Here is a 26,998-nt window from a genome sequence, read left to right as displayed (position 1 = left end):
CCAAGTAGGGGGTCTATTGAAATGCTGTTGCGGGAGTGACAGTTTAGCTGAAACCTGAAAGAAGAGTAGGAGATACCGAGGTGGCAAGAGTTAGGGGAAGGGTTTACCCTGAGGAGGCAAAGACCCAAAGAAAGAGGGAACTGAAAGGATATCCATGTTCCCCGAGGGGTGTGAGCAAAGATGAAGCTGGAGAAGCAGGCAAGGCCAGAGCAGGTGAGCCAACAATAAAGTTTCTGGCCCTTATCTGACCTACTTGTTAAAAGATCCTTTGGCTACTATGAAAGGGCTGGGGTCGGTAAGCAAAAATGAGAGTGTCTTGGACAAGGGTGCTGAAGGTAGATAGGCAAACATGTGACAAATACTTTAAGGTAGGGGTTACTGCCGTTCTGCTTCACACTTCAGTACTGTCTGATTCATTCTGTATCCCAGGGCCCTGAAGTGCTTTGCCCTTATTGACGGTGTTCTCTTCTAAATCTGTCCCTAACATGTCAGAGCGACTTCAGTGTGGCCCTATGGCACCAAGGCTGTCCGGAGTGAACTGTGGTTTTCTGATTTGATGCTCCAGCAGGCAAGGGAGGGAAAGATGCCTTCTGACACACTCTCTGACTTCTCTTTAGCTTTTCCTCACTTCCTGAAGCAGAGGAGAAATAGCACAATGAAGGCCTAGGGTTTCTCAACAGAAGAGAATTGAGTGGCGTGGAGCAGCTCAGAGGGAGATGGGAACAACTTCCAGATCCTCTGTTTTTCAAACTTTTTCCCCACTGTTTTATCAAAACGTTCTATTTCCTCTGCGGCAGTGCCCTAAGAAAGAAATTCTTTGTAAGAAAGTTGCCTTCCATGAGGAAAAAAATAAATAAAAGCATCTTTGAACTAGAATCCTTATTTAATTAAACTGATTCAGATCCACAAACATATACCAAACACCTGCCATGTCCCAGGCACTGTGGTGAACTGACGTCGTCTCATTTATCCCTCACCGTAGCCTTGGGAGAAGGATGTCATCATGTTCAATTAACAGATGTGGAAATTGACCTTTAATGTAAAACATCGACATCAAAGAATAATAAAGAGAACCATCAGAACCTCCCTTTCCCCCAAGTTCAGCTGAAATGAGCAATGGCCTACATGCCATCTAAATGCATTTAAGCAGAACTGAACCTGGAGCAAATTCAAGTCACCTTTGCACCCGGAAAAAAAGTGTCTAAATCTAGAAATAGGATGGTTATTGTCAGGTTAAATCAACCATTGTGAAAACAAAATCAGCCACCATCAGAGTTGATTAGCCCTCTGCTTGAGGATGTCATGGACCCCACCCCCGCTCCCTGCCCCAGTCTCCTCTTTGTTAAGAACACCAGACCATAATAAAGTTTTGTCTTATAATTACCTCAAAACTTACAGACTTCTGGAAGACGAACACTTTTTAAAGGACAGATGGACATCTGCTCTGCTGGTATTAATGTGTGAAATCAGATGAAAGTCATGAGAAACTATTAAACCTATAGAACTTTTTAAAAAGCAATTACATTCCAGATGTTTTCATTTCATTCTTGATTTTATTTTATTTTTTTACTGTTCATTCATCTAACATGACCCAGGTCTATACTAGGCTCCAAGAAATACAGAGCTAAATGGCATAATATTCATTTATTAAAAGTATACCCTTCTTCATACCAAAAGGTACATGCTATCATTCCCAACCTCAAGAAGTGGGGAAGATTGACAAGCATGCAGACGATAAATATCCTGAGAGAGATATGCCAAAGATCTGACACAGCACCCGGTGGCTAGGGAGGGAGCACCTAACACAGACTGGGGTAGGGGAGTGGGGCACCCCCAAGAGACAGTCCCTGGAGGGATAGGTAAACTACACAAATATCATCAACACCGTCTTGCTGAGTGTATGTGGTTCACGCTTTGCTCTGTTTGCCTCTTTCCTTGCTTGCTTGGTCCTGGGAGACCAACCATGACTTTAAGCGGGGGGCTGGGTGGCTGGGCTCAGCCACAGAGTTGCTCTTGCATTTAGCCCGCTGCATGGCTGATCATTAAAAAGAAGTTTCGTAGGTTGTATTTGCTGCTCCTCCAGCCCATTCCTCTACATCTCAGAAACTTATGTCCCGTCCCCCCACCCCACCCCCGACTCCCCGCCCCAAGAGTTGCATGAGCGCAGCTGTGATTAAGTCCGTAGGCACATCCCCCATGGCTTGGGAGACGTCCCGCCACACTGTCTGCCTGATGAATGGGTCACATCATGGCAGCTGCAGTGGATGAAAGCAGTAGAGGAGCTCCAACCTTGCAGTCAGCTGTTCAGCCTAGGAGTCAAAGTCCATGCTAGAGCAGATGCCGTTTTCTTCCACGTATGTGGTTGACATATAGAAAAGGGCAGACTATACCCAGTGCTCACGAAATTTTCCTACCCTCTATGGCTCTTCTCTCCAATATGGCTGCACATTGTAGGGCTTTTGTGTTTTCTGAGTCCATTAATTCCCCCTTTTTAAATTTTTTATTTTTTGGCCACGCCGCACAGGATCCCGCGTGTGGGATCTTAATTCCCTGACCAGGGATCAAACCCGCGCCCACCGCAGTGGAAGCGTGGAGTCTTAACCACTGAACTGCCAGGGAAGTCCCAGTCTCCCCCCGTCCCGCCCCCTTTTTAACCTGGATGGGTTTCCGTCCATTGCAACCACAGGGCCTTGACTAAAACAAATACTCAAAGCCCCACGTTTATGCATCTTTTTATCTGATCAGCAATCCATTGGCTTAATTCTCCGAGGTAAATTTCTATTCCTGAAATTTCGTTCAGTTGAGTCTTACTGAAGACGGTTTCTATGCTTGGCTCAGTTTATGTTGAGCCACTGAGGGAAGGAGTGAATGGAAGTAACCAAAGGGAATGATCCCTCCTGATTCCTCTTCCCCTCATTTTATCAAGAGACTTTTATTTCCAACTGGAAACCAGCACTTCTCTTATTCATTCAATAAGCGAATATATAACCAGCAACTGCTGTGTTCCAGGCATGGTTTATAGGCGCTGGGGATGTGAAGATAAATAAGACATGGACCTTGTCCTCCAGGAGCTCACAGTTTAGTGGAGGAGAATGACAAACCAGGAATTACAATACAATAAATGCTATTTAGGGAAGCACTGAGTGATATGGAAACAGAGGGGCAGCACCTTTGGAAGAGATCTGGGAGGCAGTCAAGGAAGGCTTCTTCTAGAAGCTGACACCTGAAATGAGTCTTGAAGGATGAGTACGAGTTAGCCAGAGAAAGAAGCTGAAGAGTGTGTACCGTGTACATAATCTAACATAGGCAAAAATAGGAAAGTAAAAGTCCAGTTCTTTCATGCCAGATTATAAAGTTTTTATATAAAGTTTTATTCCCAAAAATTATCTTTCAGGATAAAGAAAGTTGTTGCCTTATATCCAGGTCTGTAAAACCATTTTACATTATAAGACACTCTCTCAATTACTTTATTTTGAACCACAAAGAATTGTTTAGGAAAGACACAATAGCCCAGAACTACCTATGTCACTGCTGGTTTGCATGCTTATAGAGGTCATTTGACAAAGGAAGCAAAGAAATTCAATATAGATTTAATAAGTATTTGGGGGCAGGGGTGGGGAATGACTTCACAACTGCACATCTTGGATATCATTGCAAATCAGCCTTTTAAAGATCACTTTAAAATGAAATACAATTAGTGGTTACTTTGTGGAGATCATGAGTATACACCCACAGGATGAACGGAAAAATAAAACTGTTCTTATTTTAAGCAAATGGACATTTGTGGCTTGAGATAAAATTTCCAGTGATAACATCATGTACAGAGGAAAAAAATATTTCCAGTTTCAAGATAGTAAAGGAAAGCCATTTTCATTTCCTTCTCCTTTTTCAATTCCCTGAAATAATAAAGTGAACAAGAAGCAGAAATTCAGACTTCACGTTTGATGACGCTAGGAGATGTATGTAACCTTGAACTAGAATTTTTGAAGACTGAAAAGTGGCAGAGGAATGGTAAGAGAACAGGAAGGTCAAACTTAAGTTCCCTCATTTTCAGGCATCCAAAGAACCCCTGAAGGAGGGAGACGCAAGAGGGAGGGGATATGGGGATATATGTATATGTATAGCTGATTCACTGTTATACAGCAGAAACTAACACACCATTGTAAAGCAATTATACTCCAATAAAGATGTTTAAAGAGAACTCCTGAAAAGCTCAGAAATAAAGGCGTCCAGGACCACAGGAGATGGAAGGGGTGGGAGGCCGAGAATAGGGGTTTTAGAAGAAAGTGTGTCCAAGGAGCCATTGTACCCCAGTTCCCCACCCCCATTCCCAATGGACAGGAAACCAGGCCTCCTCCCCCTCCACCCTCACATAAAATCAGAAGTTTATCCTCTGGAAGAAGTAAACCAGAGGGCCGCTGGACTCAGATATCAGGCACAGAGGAGGTAGGAGTAAGGAACCTTAGTTTGTACACTTGACAGTGAATGCCAGCAGCCTGGATATGCCAGGGAAGAGGTTGGACGATCCACCTCTAGAAGAAATACCTGGGGATCCTGACATTTGGGAGTCCCTGATTTGGAGACGACTCTAAAGCCCCCCAGTATCTATTCTCCCATTTATCCTTTTTACCAGCAGAATACCTCTGAGTTTTGGTAAGGAACAGGGCTGCCTAGGCGGGGACTACATTTCCCAGGCTCCCTTGCAGCGAGGTGCGACCACTGACTAAATTCTTCTGAGCCCTGTGAGCAGCTTCTGCTTCACTCTCTTAAACTTGCTTGTCCTCCCCTTTCTCTTGCTCCCTTCAAGGGTGGGATGTAGATGTGTTGCTGGTGAGACAGCCTCAGCTATGTGGACAAGGGCAAGACTCTGGGGGACAGTGGAACAGCAAAATAGAAAGAACAGACCAGCAGCAGCCTGTCCAGCACCAACCATCGACTATGGAATGTTAAAAGAGAAAGAAGTAAACTCCTAATGTGTACGAGTCACTGGATTTGGGGACCTCTTTGTTGTAGCAACTTAGCCTGTAACCTATATACTATGTATTAAAAAAGAAAAAAATCAACCTGGCTTTTTGCTCAAATACTTTATAGTGAAGCCTACCAGTTCATATCATATGCTAGCTTCAAAACAGCTTTTTCATGTTTCATTATTAAATATGAATAGACAGCTAAGAATCACTAGACATTTGATTAAAGCATCCAGCATGAAAGGCAGAGACCAGAGTGAAGAAACAGGAAGAAGGAGCTCAAAAGCATCAGAAGGAACGCAGGGAGCACAAGAAAACTTCAAAGAAAACATAGTTAAATCCTCAGAGATAAGAGAAAGACAGTACCTATGAGAAAAAAAAGAGTAGGATGCTATTCATTCAGAGGATAAGAAAGAACTCTCGGAAATTAATCATTTACAAAGTAGATAGTTCAGTAAAAGGTTTGGAAGATGAAGTTGCAGAAAGTTAAAAAAAAAAAAAAAGGATGGGCAATAGTGAGAAAAAGTGAGAAAACTGGAGAATATTACAGTAAGTCCAACATATTATTAATATAGGTTTCAGAAAGAGTGGGAAGAGAAATAGTGAGAAGGATTATTAAAGAAATTATCAAAAACAGTTTATTATTGATTTATAAAATGTCATAGTTGAATAATAGAGTATTTCCAGATTAATATATTACTTAATTTAACATAGGCATAATTAAATTAATATAATATTTTAAGAACATGTTTGACTGTATTTCAACTATATCCCTAAAATATTATGTATGTAAGGCGATCGAAGTCAGGGAATAGGAAGATGGTCTTACTGGAAAAATGTGAGAATGCCTGAGATTCAGGACCACCTTATGTTTGATATGTTCTGGAAACTTTAGAAGGTTCTGAAGACAAAAGCATAGAGTGTGAAAGAGAGAGTAGACCGGGCTCCCATCAAAATTCACACAATGATGGTTCCCCCAAACTAGGAAGGGGGTTCATATGCTGGCAATGATGTTATAGGCCTGATAATGATTCCCAGATCATGACATGAGTGCCTGAGTAGTTTACAATGCTGTTTCCTGAAGTGATCATAAGATGTTACCTGCTTAGGAAAGAATATGATGGGTTTAGTTTTAGACTTACTGAGTTTGAGGTATCTATGGGATATCCAAGTAGAGATCCAGTACACAGATCTGAAAAACAGAAGCTTTAGTTAGCTTTTGGCATGTGTTTATTTATTTATTTGTCTCTCTCTTTATCTATCTATCTGTCTTACCTTAGAACTGAAATTCAGGTAGCATACATTGGTCTGGTTGTGTCAGTTGCTAAAATGATGAAATACTCTGTACTCATTGGTAAATGGTAACCTCTTCCAAGCCCCCCAGAGCCACCCCTCCCCACACCCTAGCTGTCCTATCGCTTCCTATCCTAACCCATTCAATCCTTTACAGGAACTAAAGAGTTAACATCAGGCCCAGAAGTGGGCTGTCCCAGCCCTGTAGCTGTCCTGTTAAAGTTTTTATTTTCCTCCTGCTTACAGCTCAGGAAGGCTGAACCCACTCTCCATGTATCCATGTGTCTAGTCTGTGTCATGACCTTCCACGGATCTGGCCTCCCAATCTGGTAGCTCTCCTCTCTAAGTCTCCTCTGCCTCCGGCAATCTGAACTATTCACTGCTCCCTGACTCCCTACACTTTCTCACCTTCATCTCTGTGCCCATTACTCATAAAGTCTTCACCCTGATTTTCTGAACATTCCGTGTTTTTATTCATCCTCAAGGCCAGTTCCTTTTCCTCTTCTACCAGAAAGCCTTCCTTATCTTAGAAATGATCACTCCCTCCTTGAAATAACCATCCCCTTCCCATGTGGCATATCATTTCCTATCTTATATTGGGGATATCTTTGTCCTTTCTGTAGAGAGTTTTTCATAGTGGATAGGCAATAATAATTGTTGGGTGAATGAGAATATGAATCTAAATTTAAAGACTTTCTACCAATTATCATTGGCATATAGTTGCTAGCAGTTTTATCATTTCTTTAGAATGTCAATGTAGTATAACCTCAGATTCTCCCCAAATCTCCCTGGGCCTGATTTCTATAATATAATATTTCATTACATGCCAAAAAACAAAATAAGACAAAACAGCAACAATGAAAAACAGATGTAGAAATGTTTGCTGATTTTCTGAACTAAGGCTTTTGGTACTTTCAAGTCGTGTTGTGGTCATCTCTCTTCAATGTAAAAGGGTGATAGTGTTTTTCCATTTTCTGCACTGACTTTATTCAATCTTTCAGAAATGCTAGAGCAGAGCTTTTCTTCTAAGGAGTGTTAACATTGTTTGCTTTGCTGCAGCAAATCAAGCTCCTGTTGTAACATTGGCAGCAGCAGATGAGTCATTGCTTTGGCTGGGAGAGTGTTTCCTGAAGTCAGATACAAGAGCAGAATACCTAATGGTACCTTGCTACCTGTAATCTCTCTCAAACATTCACTTTCCCATTGCCCTGCATTGAAGTGAAATAAAAATCAAACTTCCAATGTTTGGTTGAGGTAGCAGATAATTTGCACTTAAGGTTATTGTTATATTAGCATACATCTAATTCCTTTCTTTCTCTCTTCTTTTAAATAAGATTCAGGCAAAAGATAGACTACGATGTGTTTCTCATGTGATGCCTCAGTCTGTTTTGCTCAGAGGCCGTGTCTGGCATTTGCTCTAGGTAGACATGATGGAGAGGAGGATGGGCAGGAGGCATTGGCAGAGACCTGCGGGTACTTAAGACTATGACATCCAGCCCCAACCTGCCGGCCTGAGGGCCCGGCTGCATCTCCTGTCTGCAATGCTCAGATCTTTATTTTGCCAGATATAGGGGAAGTGAAACTTCCTTGAGATGCCGTTTTCCTATCCTCTAAAACTAGGAAATGCTGAATGGAACTAAAATATCTAATCTCTTCCCTCTCAACTCCCTTACTGTGATGAAAAGATTATATCTATATATCTGTGTACATATCTTCACCTGGGGCCACGTGTGGGAGGTGAAGGTAAGTGAAGTTAGTTGACGTACAGATAACTTCAGGGTCAGGAAGGAAAGCAGGCACAGTAGCATGGAGGGCAGTTCTGCCGTTTCACACAGTGTTTCTTGTAGTAACTGTCAGGGCAGAATCCTGAGTTGAATACTCACTCCACTGGCCGTTTTCTCCTTACTGGAATTAGAACCATGTCAAAAGCCAACCCCACGGTACCTGTACCTAACCTGAGTCATGCTGTGGAAGGTTTTACCCTAAATACCCTACTGGGCCATGCATCCCCCCATATTGCAGTGTCTCTGACTGGGGTAATTTGCCAGCTGGAAGAGTCTCATTTGTTTGATTGGGAAACTTCAGGCTTTAGTCAGCCCAGAAGGTAAGTGCGTGGAATGTGAAGAAAAGGCCCTGGACTTACCGTCTGAAATTGGGCAATGGGGGGAAAAATAGGCACCAGTGTCACCCTTAATGACATCAGAACATGGCCTCCAGCTTCTGGCCTCCATGGCAACAGTTTTCTATAGTGGTGTATCCCCTAAGCACTCTGTTATTACTAGTCAGGGACTTACGTTCTCAAAAAAGTCTGAGGGCATTCAGAGTTAGCCGTCTGCAAACCATTCCCACTTACCTTCATTTTAATAAGTTTTGTTGTATGTGAGAGAAAAGGATGCATTATTGCTAGGGCAGGGAGTTACACATAATCCAAGCTTTGTGCTCTGTGACCATCACCTGTCATGGGGGTTGTGGGAAAGACTCAAAGCCTAAAAACCACTTTGGCTTGAGACCCTTTTGCAAACTATTCCTCTTTTTCTGTCTCATCAGCTGAGAGTCGGGGCCCAGATGTAGTCAGTATCTTTTGAAACTCTTAAGTCTCTCTTGCTAGATCCATCCTGTACAATGAAGCACTGTTCTCCTCATGGTCTTTCCTCACCTGGCTTTATTTCTGTGTTGTGAGTGAGTGATAATGTATCAGCCACTTTTCCAGCTGTGTGATCTGGCAGTCGTTGAGTGGCAGCTGGTGGTGACTCTGGCATCTAAAGAAAAGCCCATTTTGGTTTTCAGAGTTACATGAGGGATCTCAACTCCTTTCCTCTCTTCCCATAGTTGGGGACCTTCCAATTAATAACTGAGAGAGGAAAACTCACCAGAGAGTTCTGTCGTGAAATTTGGAAGGGGATTTTGCATGGGTTGCTTCCTGCTTTCAGCATCCCATAGTATTTTATCAAGATAAATAATATGCGAGAGTGGATTCCATGAGGCTGAGGATAATTCTATGTGGTACCCCCTTCCCCAAATAAATAAGTAAATGAATAAAACATCCCAGCAGCCCCAGATGTGGAATTTCTTCCCAGTGGCAGGGCTGTGGGATCCCATTAGAGAATACTCAGCTTATCGTCCTCATGCAGGCTCTTCTTGCAGACAGACCAGGAGCATGATTTGTTTCCCACTGAAAAGTCAGGAGCGTCACAGAGGGTGGCACAGTGCGATTTGTTTTCAGAGAGCTTCCTTCATTCAAGTTATTAGAAAATATTTCTCGAAATAACTCATCCTGACTCAGAGCTGGCGCCTTACTAGGAAAAATGCACATTTGAGGGACCTGGTGTTGCTCATGCATGAAAGACTCTGTGTTTTAAACTTTTGATAATTAATCTGCTCAGTTTCAGTGAGCTGGAAGTACAGCTCAGCCAGGAAATATTTATTAAGTGCCTCTTTGCTTCCACCACAATTAGGTGGGTCACATAAGGGGTGGGTGCAAGGAAGCAGAGAATACTGCCCTCATGGAGCTTACAGTCTGCTTGGAGAGAAAACATCAGCATGGATTTTTAAAAATTAAGATGCAATCAAGACTCAGTGCATTATTTAGAGGCACTATATTTCACTGAAACACCACGTCCCTATCTTGACAGTTGTCTTTCAGAGTCTGCTAAAGCCTCCATTTCCAGAGTCCTCTTGGATTGTGTTGGAGGGAGGAGAGTTCCTCTAGGAATGTGTCTGTTTGCCTTTTACCCCAGAGCCTGGCAGCGACCTGCAGAGTTAGTGCTATTATTAGGATATAGGTTGGTTTCTAGCCCTCCTAGAAAAAAAGAGAATGCCTCACCTCATGGTTATTTGAACTCTAATTGTAAATTGTATATATGTCTATTATTGCCTGTGTATCTGTATGTTACAAACATTACTTGTTTATATGTTTGTCTAGAATTGTAGGCACCTTGAAAGAGGGTTAACATTACTTTCACTATCTAGAATACTACCACGTGCCAGTGAGATTTAATATGTTCTGGGATTGGGGTGAAACAGGATCAAGAAACCTTATTTGCATTTTCTGAGTAAATCTGAATTACTCTGAAAAATATCTAAAGTTCTTTAACTTTTTTTCTCATTAAGTACTTCTTAACATTCTTTTTTCCTCTTTTTTCTTCTTTCTTCCATTTGGCTCCCCTATTTCCCACTCTTCTCCTCTCCCTTCTCCTTTTCCTCATCTTTTCTCTTTTTAGTAATAACTAAGAAATGCCACATAAAGGTCAAGACGTACCCATTCATCAATTCAGTGAATCTCTTAATACTAACTAGCACTATAATTGCTAACGTTTTTTGAGTACTTACTACATGCTGATGTTCTGCTAAATACTTTATATGCAGTATTTAATTTAATCCTTAGAAGTCAGTAAGCTTTGTATTATTATTCGTATTTTACAGACAATAGAACAGAAATTTAGGAGACTATGGAACTTGCCCAGAGTCTCATAGCTAGTAAGTGAATTGAGACTCAAACCCAGTATCTGACCCTGTAGCTCATCTGCCTCATGTAGACTGAGCACTCAGTCAAGTAGTGTCACCAAGACACGCGTTCGGAATGCAGCAAAATGGTTAAGATCGTGGTATTTGGAATCAGACAGACTTGGTTTGAATCTCAGCACTGCCACTTATCAGCCATGTAGCACTGGACAAATCGTTTCACCTCTCTGAGCCTCAGTTTCCTCACTTATAAAATGTGAAAAATAATAATTTACAGGGTGGTTGTGAGATATTCCATGTAAAACTTTAAGCCTGGCACATAGCCAAAGTTTAACAAAGTTTACTAGTCTTATTCTTTATGGGAAAAAATAGCATCTACCCCCTCTGCTAGCAATTTCATTTCATTACAAACATATTTTGAAATATCTTTTAAGTGTCCCCTGTAACCGCTGGGAATTTATCATTCATGAGTATATGTAAAGATTCCTTGAATCCATTCATATCTTCATCCTATGTGGTTGGGGGGCTGAGCAACAAGCTCTGAAATTTCCCACATGATTTGTAGCCTAATACATTACTTCTGTTTAACAGTTCCAGAATGACCTTCTTCAGTCTTTTGCCTAATATCCTGGTGCTTCATATTGGTCTAGGAAAGGATAGATATTGGTCTAGGAAGGCAATCCTCGCGAAAGTGATGGAGAAGAATAGAGTATTCCTCAACAGGCTGTCTTCTGATCTGAGTGCCTGCCTGGCTAGGTGGCTGGAGAGCAGCCTCAGAGTCCGGGGACCTGTTTTCTTCAGTCACTTGGCATCTGACCTTGTTCAGCTAACTTAGCTTCTCTAGTCCGACATGGAAAGCAAGTAGTGACTTAACCGTCACTCCCAACTCCTTGAAATTGTTCTGTGAAAGGCACTTGAAAAATAAAGTGATGTGATTTGGCAGAAATGAATCTAGTGCAAGCAGAGTTGATTTCCTGTGTGAAATTTTTTATTGAAGGAATTTTATATTGAAGGTAAAGCATATACAAAAGGTAAAGCATACTACCTTTTTTAAAGTTAGGCCCCAAATTAGGAGTTTTAAAGTTATGCTCCAAAACCTAGCTCAACAGCCACAAAGACTCAAGTTTAATAAAGCTTTCTTCCTTTTTAAATTAAGAAGTGGAAGATTTTGGTCAACTCTGAGATAGAGTTTCGCTGCTTGAGAAGCAGAATGATCAAAGCCAGAGTAGAGATTTCAGCAGTATGAACGTCAGCTCTGACTTTGGCAGTTTATTTAATCACTTTGGCAGCTTGTTTTTGCATGCATTACTTTCTCTCATTTAACCAGAGTGCCTGCCACATATGCAATGGCTTGTGTCGATAAATAGTTGTTGACTCTTGTATTGAAATGCATGCCTAGCTTACTGGGAAGTGTGTTAATTTTTTTATTAGCATTTCTCAAGTATTTATGACTTGATCTAGAGCAAGAAATATATCTTATATCAGAACATATGTGTGTATAAAGTCATAAATACCCATAGACATAAACACACATATATAAACTAGAAACATACGTTTCATGAAATTGTACTCACCCTGTTTTGTATTCTACTCCACTCTCTTCTCTTCTTTTCTTTTCTACTGAGTTTTAAAGCATTCTAAATCCCACTAAATTGATTGCAGGGTCTACTAAATGGGCTGTCACCCACTATTTGGAGGACACTGGCCTTAGGATTTCCCTTAGACCAAACCTCCCTGGCTTTACAAGCCCTCGAAGGAAGACTTTACATCTTCTTTTCAGCTCACCCCCAGTACACACATATACCGCCGTCGCCACTACCACTAAAACCTTTGGATCGTTGGATAGAGAAAACCCTATCAACTGCTATCAGGGGGTTTTCCCCTAGCAAGACTCCAACTTTTTCTCATAGGAGGCCAGAATCTTGAAAACTTTGTGACTTTTGAAAAACAAATTATTCTCCTCCTAAATTTTGAGTACTAGCTGGTGTCAGGAACTCAAGAATTCCTGTGATATGCCAATGCCAGCTCACTGCTCTGTACCCAGTAGGACTGCAGTCAATATTTGTTGATAAGTCATCATCCCAGATCTGCACTGATCACCATGGAAACAGGGCTCTTGCAGAGGTAGCGCTGACCTGTGCTAGATAGAATAACACTGCTTCTCCATAGATGGACTGAGTTTGGTAGACAGGGCATAAAGTTGTGGGATTATTAGGTAGAGTGAGAATCCAGATAGGGTGTACATTCCTTAATATACAACTGAGAAAAACAGACAGGCAAATGCAAGGCTGGCAAAATCTGAATATACTGGGGCAGAACTGGTCATCCACTAAAGCTGTCTCCATTTGTATCATTGACCCATAAATCTGAGATTGTCTGGGACCCATCTGGCTTTGCCCTTCAGAACTTAATAAGAACCCTGAGTGGCTAATGTAATCCCTGATATCTTAGAAGTGTGTCTGAAGGCAGGTCCACATGTTTTGCCCAGAGTTGAGGCTCATAGTAGTCCCTTTTCTTAGAAAACCTCACTGAGTCCAACCCAGGAAGGCAGTTGGGTGATGAGGTTTGGGGATTCAGGTTCTAGAATTGTGGCACTATTCCTTCTCTATCAGCACTGTCATTCCTAGGACTGGGAACCTGGATTCTGACACAAAGAAATGGAATGACTTGGCTCTCTTTGCCAACTTGCAGACTGTGATATTGCCTCTTCCAAACCCTGAAGGTCCTTAATGTTGCAAAATAAGCATGATGTAACAAAACAAGTGTAATTAGGAGACAAACCAGGAATGGAGAAAATATAATGAATATAATGAATAGATAATTTATGAAAAGAGTTATAGGTTTTATGAGCCAGAATACATTCTAAATTTCCCTAACTTTTTAAAGAAATGGTTCATAGAATTTTAGAACAGGGAGGGACTTTAGATAGTATATAGTTTAGTCTCTTTATTTTACAGATGTGGAAACTGAGGTCCCAAGAAGCAAGAAAATGGTAGCGGTGACTAAATAAACCCAGATCTTCAAGATTCTGGGGCTTGTTTCCCCACATTCACATGACCTGTTGAGATGAAGAGCATCTCTCTTTATTGTTGCGAAATAGTACACACAAAAAAATAACAGTTTTAGCGACTGTTGGACTTGGTGATGCTAAACAGACAACCCAAAAAGCAGAAATATTTGCCCAGAGGGCTGCGTTTAGGTAATAAAATTAAAGCCATAATGTTTGTGGTTCAGGAGTGACCTTTGTGAGGTTTCCTGATGTTTGTTGTAGAGCTCCTGTGACTCTCCTTGAAGGCTTTGGACAGTGTGGCAAATATTTGCATTTCTAAGACACTTGTCACCACAGAACCTAGATTACCTCACAGAAATGATTCCCAACCATACAAGGCAAAGGACAGCTTTGGGTTTTTTCCCCTGATTCCACATCACACGAACCCAGTGGTTACTAGTCAAAGAGGTAACACATCCAAGATATGGGTGTTAATTTAAATCACTGACCCTTGGAATCTCAGAATTAGGTTGTCATTTATTCTACCAGTATCTGGTGCACGAATTAATGGAAAGGTTCTACAAAACACATAGTGGTTGTGTCTTCTTTGTCTCTCCAGAATAGGACATTGCCAGAGTGAATCTATTACCTGTCTGAGCTATTGTCCAAGATTCAGTCTGGACATGAGAAACCTGGTGGGGGGCAGTGATTCTCAAGGGACTGCCTCATCCCCCCAGAGTGCTCTCCAGTGAGAATAGAGTAAGGAGCCAAAAGAAAGAAACTTGGTATTAGTGCAAAAGAATGGCGTTCGGATCAAAGAAGAATAGCCTGACCGGACTGTCTGACCCAACCTGGAGTACTGAGACAGACTATATCATTTCATTTGAAAATCTTTTAAAACAGTATTTTTTTCTGTTTTCAGAAATGATATCAGAGTAGCTCTACCCATAGGTAGGCACAGAGGACCAGGTGAGGTTGTATTCCTTTCCTAGACCATTTGAACACTAGCGGTTTCATTCTGCTACCACTTGGGTCTGTATTTCACAGGTCATCGACTCAGTAAGCAACAAGCACTTGGCCCAGTGGCTCCAAGACCACTTGGAATGAATGTCACTTTGACTTTGGTTCATTTCCCAATAGTACCATTGAGAATTCCTGCTAAATTTTTCAAGAATTGATGCTCACATAGTAGAACCTAGTGGCTTCTGTCTTACATCTCTAAGAATTTTACATACTCAGGCAAGGTTTGAGAATTTGACCCTCAAGTCGCCTTTTATCCTGTGGGGACTAAAACTGCACCTGCCCTTAAGTTTAAAAAATTATTAGTCAGGGACTTCCCTCGTGGTCAGTGGTTAAGACTCCATGCTCCCGATGCAGGGGGCCTGGGTTTGATCCCTGGTCAGGGAACTAGATCCCGCATGCTGCAACTAAAGATCCTGCATGTTCCAACGAAAATCCCGCATGCCGCACCTAAAGACCCCAAGCAACCAAATAAATAAATATTTAAAAAAATTATTAGTCAATCAAGTCATTCTGAAATCTGTAACTAATTATTTAACTAATCTTAATTGAATCTCTGTATTATCAATAATTACTACAGTTTTTCCTCAGAATTTTCAGCTGTCTAACCACTTAGGTCATTTCCAGTTAAACCCATTATAGTCACACGAGTTACTAAATATCCTCCACTCATCAATCCTCAGTAAGCATTACATTCTTTAGGGCCCTTTTCTGGTTTATCAGTACCACCCAGCTCTCATTTTAATGAAGGTACCAATGTAAAGACATAAAGATTTTGAACTTGAACTGTTAACAGTTCAATATTGAAAGAATAGCAAACTGAGACCACTGAATCTTTTAAAAATCATTTTTTTTAAAAGAAACAAGTGACGCATAATAATATCACAGAGGCTACAACCTTGCAAACATGATGATTGGACATGGTAAGCAGAAGAGACCAATTACTCTAGACGTATTGGTAAAACCTTTTCATGCCCAGAGGATGGGAAATAAATCCCACTGAAATTCAGGGGATTTTCATATTAATACAATTCTAGAGGTCAGTGGCCTGGGGCATGTCATATATCCCTTTTAAGGCGAGGGATAAGTTGTTGCATCTGGCCCCTCCCACCACCAGCAAGAGGTCCAGCACCCAGTTGGCTTCTTTGGATGCTGGAGGCAACATATTCCTCACCTGGGTCTCGGGCCCATTTACCAAGGGAGCTGAAAGCTGTTCATTTGAGTAGGGCCTAGAACAAGAGAAGGTTCTGCAACAGGTCCAGGCTGCCGCGCAAGCTGCTCTGCCCTTTGGACCATATGATCCAGTAGATGCAGGGCTGCTTGAAGTCTAAGTGGCAGATAGGAATGGTGTTTGGAGCCTTTGGTGGTCCCTATAGGTGAATCACAGCACACACCCTTAGGATTTTGGAGCAAAACCCTACCATCCTCTGTAGATAACTGTCCTTTTGAGAAACAGCTTTTGGCTTGCCCATGGGTGTTAGCAGAGACTCAACGCTTAACCACGGCCCACCAAGTTACCGTGTGACCTGAGTTGCCCTTTATGACCTGGGTGTTGTCTGACCCACCAAGCCATAAAGCTGGGCATGCATGGCAGCACTCCATCATCAAAAGGAAGTGCTATATACTAAATCAGGTTCAAGCAGGCCCTGAAGGCACAAGTAAATTATATGAAGAAGTGGCTCAAATGCCTATGGTCCCCAGCCCTGCTCACTGCCTTCTCTCTCCCAGCTTGCACCTATGGCCTCATGGGGAGTTCCCTATGACCAGTTGACTGAGGAAGAGAAAAATTGGGGCTCATTATTGATGGTTTTGCATGATATTCAGCTACCACTTGAAAGCTGTTATGCTCTAGCCCCATCCTAGGGCAGCCCTGAAGGACAGTGGGGAAGGGAAATCCTTCCAGTGGGTAGAATGTCAGTCAGCGCATCTGATTGTTTTTTTTTGTAAGGAGAAATGGCCAAAGGTATAAGTCTATAACAATTCATAGGTTGTGGCCAGTGGTTCGGCAGGATGGTCAGGGACTTGGAAGGAATATGATTGGAAAATTGGTGACAGAGAGATCTGGGCAAGAAGTATGTTGATAGACCTCCCTGAATGGGCGAAGGATTTTAAGATATTTGTGTCTCAAGGCAAGACTATACAATGGTGGAAAGACAGTCTCTTCAATAAATGGTGCTGGGAAAACCAGACAGCTACATGTTAAAAAAATGAAATTAGAACATTCTTTAACACCACACACAAAAATAAGCTCACAATGGATTAAAGACCTAAATGTGAGACCGGACACTATAAAACTCTTAGAGGAAAACATAGGCAGAACACTCTCTGACATAAATCTCAGCAATATCTTTTTCTGTCCGTCTCCCAGAGTAATGGAAATAAAAACAAAAATAAACAAATGGGACCTAATTAAGCTCAAAGCTTTTGCACAGCAAAGGGAACCATAAACAAAATGATAAGACAGCCCACAGATTGGGAGAAAAATATTTGCAAATGATGTGACCGACAAGGGATTAGTCTCCAAAATTTACAAACAGCTCATGCGGCTTAGTATCAAAACAAACAACCCAGTCAAAAAATTGGCAGAAGACCTAAATAGACATTTCTCCAAAGAAGACATGAAAAGATGTTCAACATCACTAATTATTAGAGAAATGTAAATCAAAACTACAATGAGATATCACCTCACACTAGTCAAAATGGCCATCATCAAAAAATCTACAAACAATAAATGCTGGAGAGAGTGTGGAGAAAAGGGAACCCTCTTGCACTGTTGGTGGGAATGTAAATTGATACAGCCACTATGGAGAACAGTATGGAGGTTCCTTAAAAAGCTAAAAATAGAGCTACCATATGATCCTGCAATCCCACTCCTGCGCATATATCCAGAGAAAAACATGGTCCGAAAGGATACATACACCCCAGTGTTCATTGCAGCACTGTTTACAATAGCCAAGACATGGAAGCAACCTAAATATCTATCGACAGAGGAATGGATAAAGAAGATGTGGTACATATGTACAATGGAGTATTACTCAGCCATTAAAAAGAATGAAATAATGCCATTTGCAGCAACATGGGTGAACCTAGAGATTGTCATACTGAGTGAAGTAAGCAGACAGAGAAAGAGAAATATCGTATGATATCACTTACACCTGAAACTAATACAACATTGTTAATCAACTATACTCCAATATAAAATAAAAAGTTAAAAAAAAAAAAAGCTATTTGGGACTCATGTAGCTGCTCTCCAAAGAGTGACCTGAGGGGGATTTTAATAGTCAAGGGATAGGATGACCCATTCTGTGGATACCTGGCAGCCTCTTTTCCCAGCCACCCCTGTCATTGCCCAATGGGCTCATGAACAAAATGGCCATGGTGTCAGGGATGGAGGACGTGGATGAGCTCAGCAGCATTATTGACTTCCACTCACCAGGGCCAGAAACCAACACTGACTCCCCAGTATGACATCGTTCCCTGGGGTAATCATCTAGCTACCTGGTACAAGTTCATTAAATTGGACTGCTTCCATCATGGAAGGAGTAGCACTTTGTTCTTATTAGAACAGACATTCTGGATACAGCTTTGCCTCCTCTGCATGCAGTGCTTCTGTCAAAACTATCATCCTTGCGGTTACATACTATCTCTTCTACTATAATGATAGGTCACATGGCATCACTTCTGATCAAGGAACTTGATAGGCCCGTGCTCATGGAATTCACTAGTCTTGCCATGTTCCCAATCATCCTGTAGCAGCTGGCTTGATACAGTGGTGGGACGGCCTTTAGAAGACTTAGTTACAGTGCCAGTGAGGTAGCAATACTTCGTGGGGCTGGGATAATGTCCTCTCAGATGCAGTATATGTTCTAAGTCAGTATCCAATATATGGTGCTGTTTCTCTCATAGCCAGGCTTATAGGTCCAGGAATCAGTGGGTGGAAATGGGAGTGACTCCATTTTCTTTTACCCCTAGTGATCCAGTAGGAAAATTTTCCTTTCTGTCCCCTTGACCTTAGGTTCTGCTTGTCTAGAGTTCTTAGTTCCAATAGGTGGAATGCTTCCACTAGGAGATACAGCAATGATTCCACTGAACTAGTTGTTGAGACTCTCACATGGCTCCTTTGGGCTCCTCATGCCTCTCAATCAACAGGCACGGAAGAGGGTTGCTGTATGAGCTGGAGTGATTGATTCTGATTACCAAGGGAAAATTGCTGCTACTATATAATGGAGGTAAGGAAGAGTTTTTCTGGAATAGAGGAGGTCCCTTAGGGCATACTAGCATTCCCATGTCCTGTGCGGTAATCAAAAACTACAACAACCCAGTTCAGGACAGCTAATGGACCAAGGTCTTCAGGAATGCGGGTTTGAGTCAACTCACCAGGCAAAGAACCACAACCAGCTGAGGTCCTTGCCGAGAGCAAAAGGAATGTGGAATGGGTAGTGGAAGAAGATAGCTATACAGACCAGGTACAACCACATGACCATTGCAGAAACAACCCATGATAGCTATGAGTATTTCTTCCTTATTTTGTTATGAATATGTTTGTATATATATTAACCAAATATGTTTTTCTTATCTCCTTATCATCTAACGTAAGATGTATTAATAATAACTCTATGTCTCAGTTTATAAGTTACAGGCGAAGTGTGAGCACCACCCAAGCACTTCACATCTTCTTCTGGGGAGCGGGTTAGTGTGTTTTCAGATGTACATAGGATAGTTGTGTCATGTCAGTGGAAGTATGTGTTTGTTATTGGCTTTATGTGGAAATGAAGCGTGATTTGAGGAGCTGAGCACAAGTGCCAAGTTGACAGAGGGTGGGGTGTGATCATTTTGCTGCGTCAGCTGGACTAGGCTATACTCCCTAGTTATTTAATCAAACACAAATATTGTTTCATTGAGCTGTTGCTGTACAGATGTTTTGTATGTAATTAAAGTCCATAATCAGTTGACTTTAAGCAAGGGAGATTATACAGCATAATCTGGGTGGGCCTGAGTCTATGAATTGAAAAGCCTTAAAAACAGGACTGAGGCTTCCCTGGGAGAAGAAATTCCACCTGTGAACCAGCAGCAAATTCCAGCCTGCCCTCCCTGAGGACTTGCCCTATGGGTTTCAAACTTGCTTAGCCACCCTCCACCTGGCATAAGCCAATTTCTTGCAATAAATCTCTTAATGTATTTTACACACAAACACACACACACACATGCACATACTGATGCACATGCACACATGCCTGTGCAAAAACACCTCCTGCTGGTTCTGTTTCTCTGATTAAACCCTGACTGATACAGCCCCAGATATCCCTAAAGCTTTTGTTTTACCCATTAGTGCTGCCAGCTGGGCCCTGCACCGATCCTACAGGTGTTGGGTGTTCAGTAGTATGTGTTGAATGGAAATGAATTTAAGGTGTTCAGCCCTCATGTAGAGGTATCCTTTGTTGAGGTACTTGGCTGCTGCACTAAATATGCAGGGCAAGGTATCAGGCAGCTCCCCCTGCCAGTATTCTCCGCTCAGAGTCGGGCGTTGATTCACAGCACCCTCTGAAACTCAAGTGGCAGAAATTGGCAGTGAAAAGAACCACCACCCACACGTCTTATAGTATGTGGGAGAAATGTGGCCAAACACTGAGACTTCACATGAAAAATCGTATCTGCCTCTGTTACTGCTTCTCAATATTATTTGGTTTCTCTTGTGAATTGTTGTGAAACATGTAAAAGGGGGTTCTGAGATAGTCCAATGGGAAAAACCAGAAAAACGAAAAATTAATGTGGTTTGGAGAAACAAAGGGCCAAAGAAACGATTGGTCCTTGCTTAGACCTAGTAAGTACAGTACAAACCTATTTCAGTAGGTTCTGCTTAGCATGTGCAGTCAATTTTGCTATAACATGACATAGGTATTGCTGAAAATCAATGAGCTCTGCAGAATCACAAAGTGAAAACCAAGGGCTAATGGGAAAATGGGATAGCAGCACAACACAAAAAATTGTAAGTGACTTATTTAAAAGGGTAGGCACCTAATAAAAATTGTAGCACAGTTTTACACATGTTAAATGATAATGAAATAAAACAATACTCCAATATATATGGTACTTTACCTTGAAAAAGACAAAGTTTTCTCGTGGACTAGAGCATCGGACGGCTGCAACTTGTGAGTTATCGTGAGGCTGTGGAAGGGGGTCTTTCCCGAAATTGGACAGAAAGCTGTAACACCACATGTGCGTGGGTTTATCTCATAACACAGGTGGCAATCTGCAGGAACTGGTAGACGTTTGAGGTGTATGTGTGTGGGGGGTTTGTGTATTCCTACACACCTCAATTCAGCTGAGTGCAGTTTTCCGCACTCAGTGTTTCTCGTAGATGGGATAACGTATGTCAATCACATTGGAACAAACTTGCATTTTCAGAACAAGTGTGATTACGGGGCTGACGGTGCTGCCTAAAGAGATCACCACCCTTTATCTGTACTTTCAAACTCCCAAAGGTTCTTTGTAAGTTTGGCGCAAATTCATTTGTTAGCAAAAAGTAAGGTGAATATAAATGTTTTCCAGAAACACTGCATTTGATTGTAAAGTGCTGTCACAGACCCCACTGGGGTTTAAATATGCCTCTCTACAATCTGAAAACTTCTGATTTCTAAAGCATGTCTAGCTCTAAGGGAATAGGGAACAGTCCATCTGTATACTGAGTGTCTGTTTAGTGTGAGGCATTGTGTTAAGGCATGGTACACAGCAGTTGCCTGAATCCTATAATTTTACTAATTTAAGAGGAATTTTGCAGTGCTTTTCTTAGCCCTGGAACATCAGAATACTTTAGAGAAGAAACTGTTCAGTTAAAAAAGATTGCTAGACGTACACTCTAGTAATGTAAACTCGTGTTTACTGGGCAGTGTGCTCTGGAATTTAGGGGAGGAATTTAGTGTGTATAAAATATATGGTACCTAAAGAAACTAGAAGACTTTTGAAAGAAATAGTGAAGACATTGTTTCCCCGAGTGTGTTCAGAGGAACACTAGTCATGATAGATGTCCAGAAAGTCAAGTTTGGGCAGCACTGCGTATTCTCTGCTCTTCTGGAGCACAATAATGATATCAGCATATTAAAGACTCTGAAAGGTCCCATAGTAAAGAAGCATGTTTAACGTTGTTTTACGTGGATTCTCAAATGTACTGGTCTTTGGATAAGAACCTGGTACTGACCCACAGAGCACATTCTGAGAAACTCCAGACTAAGACGTTTATGATGCTCCAGATGAACTATGAGAGGAAATTCTGTTTCTCATTTGGAAGTGTAGCATATAAATCCAATGCAGAGAAATTGTATGCTTTTATTATTTTAGGTTTAGAAATGAAAATGTAAGAAGTGCATTCTTATGACAAATGGAAAATGAATCAGATTTGCTTGACTTGCCCAGTGATTTTTAATTTTTAGAATCTTCTATATAAACTAGCAATTATGATGATGCAGCCATCAAATGGTATGTAATTATATCCGTGAAATAACGGATAGTGAGTACTTTTTAAAATGAAAACAAATTCCCTAAAGTAATTATTGGATGATGAAAATAAATTAATTTAATTCAGTACTTAAAGAATGAAAATTACTGTGATCCCTGAAGCAGTGTATGTGCAGATATATAGGTTTTTTCATGTGAAAAATTATGGCACAGAAATGCTGAAATATTAAGAAAATGTGATACCCACTGTTTTTTCTCCTATAAACTCAATCTTACCATTTAAGATGGTCCATTTCCACAGAGGCTGGTAAGCAGATGTCTCATAGCTAGTAAGACATGGGATCAGGATTCAGGCCAACTGCTCTCATCTCTGGGGCCTACATACTTAACCCCTAACTAGAGCTGCAGTCATTAAAAAAACAAATTTAGTAGAAATAACATTTCTTTCTTCTCCCTCCCCTCCTCTCCCCACTGTCCCAACCACCCAACAAAAGTAAATTTCTGTTGTAAACTTCTAAAATGCCATTCTAAATACTTTAATGTTAGAGAATACTTTGCGAAGCCATACTCCTTCTACATGACCATTGTATTTTGGAATATTAATAGCATTGCAGAAGTGTTCTGTTCTACTGCATTGTGAAAATTGCTTTGATCTTTTAGGCCCCATCTGTACAAATATATTCACAATGACAATTGGCGTTATTCGTCAAGAAAAATAGCTGCTGTTGATGACCGTGCACTTAATCCAGTTGATTCCGGGGAGACAGACAGTTATTACAGCCCCCAAATCATAAACTGATCATAAAATAGTTTATCGAGTGGCTATGTACAGACACATGCTCAGGTTTTCATAATGGTAGTTGTAGCATAGAATTTCAAGTGCTTCATAAAATTTAGGTACTTGCTTTTTTTTGGAAAGAAAATCACTTTATTCTAATTAATTCACAAACAAAAGCATGTTTAAGAGGCCACACAAACACGCACCCAGCCCCAAACTCAATACCATCTCTGTGAGCTTCTATGTGGTGAGAATACCCTCTTCCACTGCAATCCTGAAGCACAAAGCTATTAATGATCGAGGAGAGGTTTAACTGGTGGCTTCACACTTCACATCTTCACTATCAATTATATTTTTAATGCTAAACCAAAGTGGTCATGAGAGATGATTTTTCATGCCTCCAGTTGGGACTTCTTGATGAAGCTAACCCGTTCGCCAATCTGCACGGTTTTCAGCACCTCGCTGAAGCCTTCACACAGCTTAAGGTCACCCTGGTTCTGGGCACACTCCAAAAACTGTTTCACCTCAAAAAAGCACGGGCCACTCTGCTGCTGCTGTGCAGGCTGGGTTCCCTGAGGCTCCTGGTAAGTGATGTCAAGCCTTGAGGGCTCAGCATTACTTCCTCCACTGAAGCCACCAGGGAGGGCATGACCCAGAGTGTGGCCGATGGCAGAACCCACAGCCACGCCGGCTGCAGTGGCTGCCATCTGGGCCATCAGACCTGGCTGCCGGGAAGCAGCAGCAGGGGAGCCAACGGCAGATGGTGGAGCCGCTGCGGGCGGCTGAGCTGCGGGCGCTGGCCTGGGTGTACTTCTCATCTGAGGTGCCTGGCTGGCCGGAGGGGCCACGCGGGGTGTGCGGCTTCGGCTTCCACGAGGCACCTTAAATGCGCGGCGAAGCGGGGTCTAGAAGAGGGAGACTCGGAGGAGACCCGGGCTGCTTCTTAAGTACTCGCTTTTTTGATATAAAAGATCTTAGACCTAAACTTTGAGAGTAAAATTGGGGAATCAAGTAAATAAGAGTATAACTCCTTCCCTGATTTATAAAATTTTATTCCCTATTAATGTTGCTAAATCACAGTTTGCTGTCCGAATGTTGGGTGGACCTCGTTGCAGTTACTGAGTTTTTTCTAAAGTTAATCCTGGAAAAATAATTAATTGCCACAGTCAGTAATAAAATAATCATAAAAATAAACTTCTAAATTTTATTTAAAATGTAAAGATATTTCTGACAGGAATGTATAATTAATGTTGGAAATGAGAATGTGGGAATTTTTTTTTTTTATAACTGAGATGTCACCAAACACTAAGACTTCGAAGCAGACGTCTAACAAAAGCTTCTGTGTTCTGACTCCTCCGAAGAAAGATTGGTGTTCTTAGGACTTAGAATCTTTTTTTTTCTCATGGTAAGAGGATTGTTTGTTGGATGGAGAGTTCAGGTAGGTTTTACTGTTCTTCTACCTTCCGGGTAATAAGTAAGGCATTGATGAAGAAGCAGCCTTTCCCAAGTAATTTATGAGAAGGGCGCTGTCTGACATCTGGACTTTGACATGTCTTCCAGGATGATGTGTGTGGGCTCATGCCAAGTGATTGCCCATATAACATGCAGCACAAAGTGCTAGGCTGCCTGGATTACAAGCAGTCCTCAAACGACCAGCTCTACAGATAGGTCACCTGAAGGAGACCATTCTGTACTCACATGAAGCCCACCAAGTTCTCCGAGCTGAGGCTTCCATACCCTGGTGCCCTCTCTTAGACTGTCTGTTCACTTTCTGCCCCGCCCCCCCCCCCAATATGACCAGTGCAGCAAATATTTTATCTGGTGGCTGCCCCCATTCAAGACACTTGAGGCAGGACTTCCCTGGTGGCGCAGTGGTTAAGAATCCACCTGCTAATGCAGGGGACATGGGTTCAAGCCCTGGTCCGGGAAGATCCCACATCCGCGGAACAACTAAGCCCCTGCACCACAAGTACTGAGCCTGTGCTCTAGAGCCTGCGAGCCACAACTACTGAGCCCACACGCCACAACTATTGAAGCCTGCGTGCCTAGAGCCCGTGCTCTGCAACAGGACAAGTCACTGCAATGAGAAGCCTGCGCACTGCAACGAAGAGTAGCCCCTGCTCACCGCAACTAGAGAAAAGCCCACGCGCAGCAACAAAGACCCAATGCAGACAAAAATAAGTTAAAAAAAAAAAGACAGGCATTACTCAGCCATAAAAAAGAACAAAATAATGCCATTTGCAGCAACATGGATGGACCTAGAGATTCTCATACTGAGTGAAGTAAGTCAGAGAAAGACAAATATCATATGATATCGCTTATATGTGGAATGTAAAAAAAAAAAGGCTACAAATGAACTTATCTACAAAACCGAAATAGAGTTACAGATGTAGAAAATAAACTTATGATTACCAGGGGGTAATGGGGGGAGGGATAAATTGGAAGATTGGGATTGACACATACACACTACTATATATAAGACGGATAACTAACAAGGACCGACTGTATGGCACAGGGAACTCTACTTAATACTCTGCAATGGCCTATATGGGAAAAGAATCTAAAAAAGAGTGGGTATATGTATTTGCATAGCAGATTCACTTTGCTGTACAGCAGAAACTAACACAACATTGTAAATCAATTATACCCCAATTAAAAAAAAAAAAAAAGACACCGAGCATTACAAAGGCCCTCATCAGCCTTCTTGGCTGACCATGTAGACCAAGTCACCCATCAGTTAAATACCCATTCAAGAAACTGTAATTTAATTTGCCTTTAATTACAGTTAACTCTCTTGGTTCCAGCTCAACTGAACCCCACCAAATCCACCTTGATTTTAGAGAAAGGGATGACTTTTTTCCCCCCATCAATAAATTCTAACATTCTAAAATTCTCTACTTAGCTTAAAAACTAGATTTGTGGGCCCAGGCTGGAGGTAATGATGTTATCATAACTGATACTTTTAGAATTTTGCTATGGTCTTTTAGAATATTTCTGATTAGAGAATTTGGGGTTAGGTATTTCTACAGTGGGAAAAAAAGCAAATGATATAAAAGGAAAAAGGAAGAATTTTACCTCAGAAATAAGTGAAATGTAGCATAAGTTACTGTTTGACCATTTACTATGATGCTGTCAAACTTAGAAGTCAGATGTCACTTACATATTTTGAGCCTTGGACAGTTGTAGAGAAAGTACTCACTTATTTCATCAGGCAGTGCCAAAGACCAATTCTATAGTAATTGTAATGATACTTGAGGCACCTTATAGAATTTTTTTAATTTAAATTTTTAAAATTTACTCATTTTATGTAGAATCAATTCTTCTAACATTTCCCTAATATTCTGTGGTGGTCTTCAAAAACTACTGATTATAATTTTTTATATTAGCCTTTGGAGATTTTACTGATGGGAACCAAAAGTAGGTTTTGTGAAAATCTGGCCTATACTCCTGAATAAATAACCACTGAAAACATACAGACATTCTGAAATAAACCCTCCAATTTTGGGGTTTTTTTTTTTTTTTACCATTTTTAAAATGATATGATCTCAATTATATTGCACATTTCCTTGTCTTTTAAATAATTTAACTCTGAGGACTACATGCCTAGCACAGTGCCTTATGTATGGGGGCATCTGCTATGTTGTAAATCTCCTTTCCTTTTAAGGGTGATACAGTATGTTATTTCAGGGATTGATGAAGTTCGAAGGTGTGTTTGTATTTATACTAAGGATTCCAGACTGTTATCTTTTTGTAATTGGTGATTATACTTTCTGCTTCCTCACTGTCTCACGCCACTGCTCAGAGCAAAGTAGTTTCTTCGTCACGTCAGATTTTCTGTGAACTGTAAGGCTAGAGCTGCAGATCACCAGAGGAAATGATATGACTACCTTGAACCTCATTAATGTCATTTTGATACTCAGATCTCTCTGTAGACTCTGGCCAGCAGAGATCTGGGGGCTCTGATACCCAGCTGGGGGCTCGTACCTGTGTGTTTTGTGCAAGTACTTTCCTATACACATTGTGAGTGTTCATCTCTCC

At 41.4% G+C, this 26,998-nt stretch overlaps 1 protein-coding gene and 1 pseudogene across 4 annotated transcripts in view; one reads left to right on the top strand and one right to left on the bottom strand.

The window, feature by feature from the left end:
- The window catches only part of CRACD (capping protein inhibiting regulator of actin dynamics), a 384,229-nt gene that overhangs the window by 183,567 nt on the left and 173,664 nt on the right, over window positions 1–26,998 (top strand). The window lies entirely within an intron of this gene.
- On the bottom strand, window positions 11,719–26,992 carry LOC309660873 (coiled-coil-helix-coiled-coil-helix domain-containing protein 2 pseudogene; annotated as a pseudogene). The gene is made up of 2 exons: window positions 26,945–26,992; window positions 11,719–23,865 (listed from the first exon to the last, which is right to left on the bottom strand). The product of its transcript is annotated as a coiled-coil-helix-coiled-coil-helix domain-containing protein 2 pseudogene (transcript).

Source organism: Balaenoptera physalus (genome assembly GCF_965194825.1).
Source record: "Balaenoptera physalus genome assembly, chromosome: 5".
In the NCBI taxonomy this organism is placed as follows: Eukaryota; Metazoa; Chordata; class Mammalia; order Artiodactyla; family Balaenopteridae; genus Balaenoptera; species Balaenoptera physalus.
Note: the sequence above shows the minus strand (reverse complement) of the source record. Positions and strands in the feature narration are given on the sequence as shown.